Here is a 5,748-nt window from a genome sequence, read left to right on the forward strand (position 1 = left end):
CTGACAAATATTCCAAACCTCAGATAAACCCTCCCACTTGCGTCATGTCCCAGTCTCGGTTAAAAGCAACACATAATGACACAAACACTCTCCTTCAGTGAGATTAATATCAAGCTGTTTTCCAGGTTGAATGTAACTGTGAACAAATTTATGTCAAAGAAGTTACCTTTGATGTATCAGCACTGAAGTTCTGTACAAGGAGGAACAGCCATTCCAAACTCAGATCCTTCACAAAGGCTGTTTTTTTGTGTGATTGAAATTCATCATTTATTTTGAATTAAAGTTCACAAGACACAGATGTCAATGTTGAAACTTTTCAAGTATGTTGCTACTGTGAAATAAGGCTCTGCCGGGAGTTGAACCCAGGATTTTTTATTTACTAGACAAGTGCTTTAACCAACTAAGCTACAGAGCCAGATCACGAATGTGCGTGCAATTGAAATCAGAGGAAGGCCTTGTAGATGGTGGGCAGGCTTTGGCGAGTCAAGAGCTGAGTTCGTCACGGCAGTGTTCCCAGCCTCTGACTCGCTCTTGTAGTTGTAGTTGTAGCTGTAGTTGTAATTGTAATAGGCAACCGTCCGTCTCGGAAGACGATGGGCTACACCCGGGGTGTACGTCACTTCTGTATTAAACATCGTTTGTTGTGGCTGCAGAGGATGACTCGTGAGTGACGATACCTTCCGCAGCTGGTACAGATGAATATCATTGGCCCGAGGTCGACTGATAATTTTTCCTTCCTCTGAGCTCTCTTACCCACCATCTGGTCATTTCTTTTGTCCTCTGCTTTTCCCATGGTCTTCCTGAATGCCTTTCTCCAGGAATTCCAGTCAGCAGGAAGGACTTCCCATGCATTGACTCCAATCCCAGTCACCTTGAGATCTCGCTTTGCAGATGTCCTTGTATCACAGACGTGGGTGACCTGTTGGTCTCGTGATGATAGCAAGCTCACCATCGAGCGTGTCTTTGGCAATGCGACCGTCATCCATTCAGCTCACATGACCCAGTCAACAGAGTCACTGCTGACTCAAGAGGGCAAACATGCTGCAGATCCCTGCACGCTGGTGTACTTCTGCATTCGGCACTCTGTCCTGCCAGGAGATGCCCAATATCCATCTGAGACAGCGGAGGTGGAAGCTGTTCAGCTGCTTTTCTTGGCTTGCATAAGTTGTTGATGCTTCTCTACTATAAAGGAGGGTGCTGAGAACACAAGCCTGGTACATGTGGAGCTTTGTATTTTCGATCAGTTTGCTGTCGGTTCACACTCGTCTTCTCAACTTTGACATGACAGCTGCAGCATTGACAATCCTGGTGCTGATTTCAGTATCAAGGGACAGGTTGCTGGTGATTGTTGATCCAAGGTCTGTGAAGCTGTTGATAACCTCCAAAGTGAGGCTGTCGATGTTGATGGAAGGTGGAGTCTCTACGTCCTGGCCCATAACTTTGATCTTCCTGATGCTGATCGTCAGTCCAAACTCCTTGCAGGCCAGGGAGAACCGATATACAAGCTGCTGTTAATGAACTTCATTATGGAATGTCAGCACAGCGTCATCAGCAAACAGCAACTCACAGACCAAGAACTGACTCATTTTGGTCTTGGTGCGCAGTCTTGCCAAGATGAACAGCTTGTCATCAGCTCTGGTATGCATGTGGACACCCCCATCTGAGTCACTGAAAGTTTAAAATAGCAGCATGGAGAAGAATATGCCAATTGTAAAGGATGTGAGCTGTGAGGAGGTTACAAGGAGGTTTCCAGGGGACTTGGACAGGATAAGTGAATGAAATGACAGATGGAATATAATGTGAATAAGTGTGAAGTTATTCACTTTGGTAGAATAAACAGAAAGACAGAATATTTCTTAAATGGTGAGAGGTTAGGAAGTGTTGATGTCCAAAGGGACCTGTGTGTCCTTGTTCATGAGACACTAAAAATTCGCATGCAGGTGCAGCAATCAATTAGGAAGGCAAATGGTATGTTGGCCTTAACATGAGGGGTCATGAGTGCAGGAATAAAGATGTCTTGCTGAAATTGTATAGAGCCTTGGTGAGATCGTGCTGGAGTATTGTGTACAGTTTTGGTTTCCTTATCTCAGGAAGAATATACTTGCCACAGAGGGAGTGCAACGGAGGGTCACCAGACTAATCCCTGGGATGGTGGGATTGTCTTCTGAGGAAACTGGGCTTGTATTCCTTAAAGTTTCATTTAAAAGGCCATTTAAAACTGAGATAGGGTGGTTTTTCTTCACTCAGGTTGGTGAATCTTTGGAATTCTCTACCTCAGGGGTTTGTGAAAGTTCAATCATTGAGCATGTTCAGGACAGAAATTGATAGAAATCTTGATACTCATGACATCAAGGGATATGGGGAGAGCGCGGGAAAGTGGTGTTGAGGTAGATGATCATCAAGGATGTAATTGAATGACAGATCAGGCTCGACAGGTTAAACTGCCTCCTCCTACGTTCCGAAGAGAGTTTGCACCAGGACACAGCCCTGTTTTACCCCACTGCTGACCGTGAAAGTGTCTGATGTTGCTCCATTGTAACTGACGGAACTGTGCATGTTCTCGTGGAAAGAAGAGATGACGCCCAAGAGTTCAGGAGGGCAGCCTAGTTTCCACAGCAGTTTGAAGAGTCTGTCTCTGCTAACAAGATCGAAGGCCTTGGTGATGTCTATAAAGACAATGTAGAGTGGTCTGTACTGTTCACAGTACTTCTCCTGTAACTGCCGAAGTGAGAAAACCATGTCAGCTGTCAATCTACCAGCTCTGAAGCTGCACTGAGACTCAGGATAGATGTGCGATGTCAGGGTCTGCAATCTGGTCAGAGCAATGCGAGCAAAGACCTTCCCCACAATACTTAGCAAGGAGATGCCTCGGTAATTGCTGCAGTCACTGCGATTCCCCCTTATTTTTGTACAAGGTGACAATGTTTGCATCACGCATGTTTAGAGGCGCAGATCTCCCCTTCCAACAGAGACACAGGAGTTCATGGAGATGCTGCAGCAGAGCTGCTTTTCCACTTTAGATGATTCCAGGTGGAATACCATCATTTCCCAGGGCTTTACCACTGGCAAGACGGTCAATGGCGTTGTTGGGCTCTGTGGTGGTGTCACTGTCCAGCTCCTCCATGACAGGGAAGTCTGGAATGGTGCTGAGAGCTACTTCAATGACAATTTTCTCCGTTATGTCGAGTTCAAGGTAATGTTCCACTCACCTTTCCATCTGCTTGTTAGGTTTAGTGATGATTGTCCCTGTCTTTGTCTTCAAAGGTGCTGAGTTAGTTACTGCTGGGCCCGTTGCTTTCATAAATTTTTTTTTATTCATTCATGTGATGTGGTCATCACTGGCTAAGCCAGCATTTATTTCCCATCCCTCATTTCCCATGAGAATGTGGTGGTGAGCTGCCTTCTTGAACCGCTGCAGTCTGTGTGAGGTAGGTACACCCATAGTGCTGTTAGGGAGGGAGTTCCAGGATTTTGGCCCAGCAACAGTGAAGGAAAGGCGACATAGTTCCAAGTCACGATAGTGTGTGGCTTGGAGGGGAACTTGCAGGTGGTGGTGTTCCCATGAATTTGCTGCCCTTGTCCTTCTAGTTGGTAGAGGTTGCGGGTATGGAAGGTGCTGTCTAAGGAACCTTGGTGTGTTGAATTCCTTCATATGTCCCTCTAGCATCCCCCAGATTCAGTGGCAGATTGTATGCTGTAGCAGATTTTTAACCAGTATTGATTGGTGCAGTGCCGAGCAGTCTGCAGAGACTTGTTTCTATCAGCTCTGAGAGCATCCAGAGTTTGTTTGCTGGGGACTTGTTTGTAGTTCATGAGGGCTCTCTTCTTAGTTGCAGTAACTGACTCCATTTCAGTCCAATAAGCCTCAAACCAGTCAGCATTCCTCCCATCTCTTTTCCCATACACAGCGAGTGCAGAGTAAAAGATGGTGGTGTGCAGATGATTCCACTTTGATACCACACTGAGGCCTTGGGTGTTCTCTGAAAGAGCCTGATCGAGGATGTTGAGGAACTCCTGGGTCTTTTCTGGATCAGTGGGTCGGCAAGTGTTGATCCGAGAACGACCTTTCTTCTTGGATGGGTGAAGCTTCCTTGGCTGAAGCCTGACCTTGTTGCACACCAGGGAGTGATCAGTGTCACAGTCAGCACTGTAATAGCTGCGTGTGATGAGGATGCTGCTGAGGGTGGTATGTCTGGTGATGATAAGGTCTAGCTGGTGCCAGTGGCATGATCTCGGACGTCTCCAGGACACCTTGTGGCACAGCTTGACCTGGAAATAGCTGTTCATCACACAGAATCCATGGTGACAGCATAGCTCCAGAAACCTCTGTCCATTTTTGTTCATCTTGCTCATCCCCTGGTGCCCTATGCTCATTGGCCAAGCTGTAGTCAGTACCCAAGCTTGCGTTGAAATCCCCGAGAAGATACAGTCCCTCGGTGCTGGGAATTCTACTGATGGCAGTGTCAAGTGTCTCATAGAATTGATCCTTGACATCTGGGGTGGAGGTGAGTGTCGGGACATAGATGCATATGAGATTAACTGGGCCCGCGCTAGTTGACAAGTGAAGGGTAAGAAGTCTCTCTGAGCCAACTGTGGGGGGTTCACTCATTCCATGTAGCGTGTTTTTTACTGTGAAACCCACTCCATGCTCACGAGTTGCCTCTTGGGCTTTCCCCTGCCAGAAGAAGGTGTAGTGTTTCTCTTTGAGGGATCCACTTTGAATGAGTCTAGTTCCTTGCAGCACAGCAATGTCCACATTGAGCCTTGTGAGTTCCTTGTCAATCACAGCTGTCTTGTGTGTGCTATCAACCTGCAGAAGGTTGTCAGTAAGGCCAGGACACATGGTCCTGACATTCCAGCTTGTGATGCAATGCACTGGTGTTTTCTTTTTTGAGTTTGTCTTGCCTGGTGCATAGATTATCAATCCGCCAGTTGAGAGATATCTCTCTAAGCTGCAAGCACCCATTAAAGCAAGTAGGTCGTGGCAGGACAGCACATAACTGACTGGGGGCTGCACAGCTGGGAGTAGGTGGTAGTTATCCATTGAGACGCGATGATCTCTCCCACTGTCAAAAGTAACCCCTGGTGGTCATACTCTACACAAATTAAGTGAGAGCTTATAATCGGTAACTGTTTCTTCCCATGTTGTGCTAATGTTTAACCATGAAGCTGGAGTGTCCTCTCCAGGACACAGGCCTGGGCAAATAGTATGGAGACCCTGAGCATCAGGACCCCCTCTCAGCATTGCTAGTATTGTCCAAAGGAAAGGAAAAAAACAATACTGTTTGGTACCAGCTCTGCTGTAGGAGTTGCTGGAAAACTGCCTGATAAGTAACAGGTAACCGCCTACGGGACTCCACTCCGGATTTACTGTCCAGGTTTACTCCCTCAGCCTTCTTCTCTCTCAAGACACCCACAGGGAAGTGAGACTTTTTGCCCATAGATGGGGCTCTGTTTCTTGGCATCAGGATGGAACCACACGCCAGTGGGCCTGCATGACGTGCACAAGGATATCACACACTGTCCCATCCCTGGGACAGCTCAGAGAGGTACCCTGATGATAATGCACCCCACAGGAAAACCACAAACAGCCCCCTCCCGAGGACAGCTCAGGGTCAGACACTGCACACACTGCAACAACAGTGACATTACTGGATTTGTCCCTCCATTCTGAAAAACAAGCATTCACCCTACTTTATGCTTTCCGTCTCTCAGCCAATTTTGTATCCACGCTGCCACTGCCTCTTT

The 5,748-nt window shown here is 47.1% G+C and overlaps 1 non-coding gene across 1 annotated transcript; it reads right to left on the bottom strand.

Moving 5' to 3' along the window:
• Positions 1–341: 341 nt before the first annotated feature.
• trnat-agu (transfer RNA threonine (anticodon AGU)) lies at positions 342–415 on the bottom strand. The gene has a single exon. It is a non-coding gene; the product is annotated as a tRNA-Thr (tRNA).
• Positions 416–5,748: the final 5,333 nt, after the last annotated feature.

This window comes from Heterodontus francisci, unplaced genomic scaffold (genome assembly GCF_036365525.1).
Source record: "Heterodontus francisci isolate sHetFra1 unplaced genomic scaffold, sHetFra1.hap1 HAP1_SCAFFOLD_58, whole genome shotgun sequence".
Lineage (NCBI taxonomy): Eukaryota > Metazoa > Chordata > Chondrichthyes > Heterodontiformes > Heterodontidae > Heterodontus > Heterodontus francisci.